This window comes from Pinus tabuliformis, chromosome Q (assembly GCF_031772625.1).
Source record: "Pinus tabuliformis cultivar Carrire ecotype Pingquan chromosome Q, CPIR1, whole genome shotgun sequence".
In the NCBI taxonomy this organism is placed as follows: domain Eukaryota; kingdom Viridiplantae; phylum Streptophyta; class Pinopsida; order Pinales; family Pinaceae; genus Pinus; species Pinus tabuliformis.
This window is the reverse complement of record NC_142296.1, coordinates 1,338,230,653-1,338,233,552: the sequence shown is the minus strand read 5'-3', so window position 1 is coordinate 1,338,233,552 and position 2,900 is coordinate 1,338,230,653.

Sequence of the window (2,900 nt, the reverse complement as noted above, 5' to 3'; positions counted from 1 at the left end):
CGATGGCTGCGAAAAAGAAAATGACGAAACACGTGGCAAGATTTAGTGTGGAAATGTTGACAGTTGCTTTAACACGTTGTCAAAGTTATTTCATTAATGTTGTCAAAGTTAGTTCATTAATATACGAAAAAGTTAATGTATGTTGTTATAATGATTTTAATTAAATGTATGTTGTTGTTAAAAGAACACGTTAAAGTTAAATCTTATTGTGTTACTATATTTGGCTTCCATGAATTCGAGGTCGAATAAACAAACTTAGTTCATGAATATACGAAAAAGTTAATGTATATTGTTAATGTATGTTGTTATAATGATTTTAATTAAATGTATGTTGTTGTTAAAAGAACATGTTAAAGTTAAATGTTAATGAACTCGATGACGAAGATCGAATAAACAAACTTTTTCCTTATTGGAACCCACACTTTTACGACACCGCAATGGACCTTTGAAAAAGCATTCGAGGTACACTACACAGCAGTGGACCTCCCAAAAAGCATTCGAGGTACACTCGGCCTTTAAGTTGACTCAGCATTCACGAATTAATTTACTATGCTACAACTAAATTATTAAAGGTAATTTAGTATGGTAAAAGTTAAAAAATAAAAATAAAAAATCGTTCGTCATTTTTACCAGTCTTTACTGGTTATTGTTTGTAGAAGTGGATGCTAAAACGCTTGGGGTGGGGAAGGATTGGAAAATGGTTGCCATCATCGTGGATGCTGAGACCACTTGCTTTCTTGCGGAATTTCATATTTTATGGAAGTTTGGGTTGTTATGTTCTTCTTTGTTCAACTTTGTTGCCGGAATAGAATTGTGAATTGCGTGGGTGGAGTTCCGTGGGTGAGGTGTGCTTCCTAAACTTGGCGTTGGAGACAAATACTACAGTTGCAGTTGCAGAGGAATACTACAGTGGTCCTCTACCTTCAAACGAGTAAAAAGGTTGAACAACATTTTCTATTCAAAGTATGAATTGGCATGTACTTCTTATGTAAATTTTTAATTAAAAATATAGCAATAGCTTAGATCAAAAAATAGTTGAATAGTTGAAGAATAGTGATTATAACAAGTGTTGTAAATTCTATAACGACTAATTGTATAAGATACAACTAGCTATTTATTGCAAAAGTTGTTAATCTCATTATTAAGGAATTACCTCAATGTAGAGGTTGGTAAAGTTTTAGGTTAGTTAACAACTTAATTAAGTTAGGGAAAATTACTTGGGATGGAGCTCCAGGCGATGGCGGAACCCTAGGTTCTATCTGCGGTGCTGAACCATCACCATGGCGGTTTTCAGACAGCCCCCGGGTCTTTCGCTATGACGGGCGGACTGCGGCTTGTTTTGTTTTTAGTTCTGGGCGGTTTATTTTATTCAGCGGTCCCCCCTGGGCACCCACCTCTGAGCCCACTGTCGCTCTGACCACCCTGCACCTGGTGATACCGGCCCTCAGTTCGAACCCTGCTCACGGCTCTTTTCCGACAACTTATCATGGGTGACGAGGATTTGGTTGATTACGAGGCGGACCCTAGGCCGCATCAAGAGATTTGGGCACACACCAACAGGCCTCTTTTGACTCCGCGAAATGTTGCTTTGGGATTTACGACAGGTGCTCCGAATCTGCAACCACACTTGTCTGCTGCGGATAAAAACAAGGGTCCGGCTTCCTTAACAGCGGAATCCCCGCCCATTGCTTGTCCTCCGCTCTCCCCGGCCACTGCTCAGTTACTTGGATCATGCTTCCTGGGATCCCCTTTGCTCGACGTCTCCTTACAGGAACTTAATCGGCCTGCGCTCCACCCTCCCCCTCCGCCTCCTCCCCCCTCAAGCTCCCACTCCCCCTCTGTATCATTCATGCCACAATCCCTTCATCAGCCCTTCATCCCCCCTGTATCCGGTCTCCCGGGTTCTGGTTTTCCCTCCCCTCGATCTCCAATTCCCTCTGGTTGCTTCACCACTCCACTCCCGGTTCGTTCAGCTGCATCAGCACAGCACAGCACATCTGATCCGTGCCGAAACCTGCTGAAGGGTTTTCCTTTTGGGAGGCGCTCCGAGAAGGTGACCAAGGGACGATGTCTCCGCTCCATTGATCCTGACTACAATATCAACTTGGGACCTGAAGATCCTATTCCGGACGTGATGGAGGCGGCTCGAAAAGTGTTAGTGGGCAGAGTCAGAGGACGAACTTATTCTGCGGAGAGGCTCAAGCTTTGGGTAAACGAGATTTGGGGATCATTTTTCAAAGAGCTCCCGGAGGTTATGGTGCTTACAAGGGGCTGGTTTGCCCTACACTTTCAGAGACCCGAATACACTCAGTGGGTACTTACCCAATATTGGCATATTGAGCTCGCGCCGGTGCTACTTAAAAGGTGGGATCCCCTGTTTGATCCTGAGCGCGAACATCTTGGCGCAGGTCCCATATGGGTTCGGCTCCCAGGATTACCTTGGCAATACTGGAATCAATTCACCTTCAAAAAGATTGGGGACACTCTAGGTACCTATCTGGAGCATGATAGATCATATGAAAAGACGGGCATCAGGACTATGGCAAGAATTCTGGTTAATATGGATATCAGACCTGGGCTGGTGGAAAAGATCACCCTGCACCACAATCATGTCTCGCGCAAACAACCCCTTGATTATGAAGGAGTGCCTTATCGGTGCAGGAGATGCCACAAAGTAGGGCACCTCTTCAAGGACTGCCCATTGCTTGCGAAGGGGATTTCGGAGGACTCCAAGGGACCTCGCCAACAGAACACGGTGAATCAAAATGAAGGAGAGCACCAGCCATCGGAAGATGTGCAGCCTCAGCAGGAGATCCCCTCCACGAAGAAGGGGGATAGCACAACTAAAACTGCTCGCAGCATGGACCTGGTTGCACCTGGACCGCCGCGGACCCGTTCTC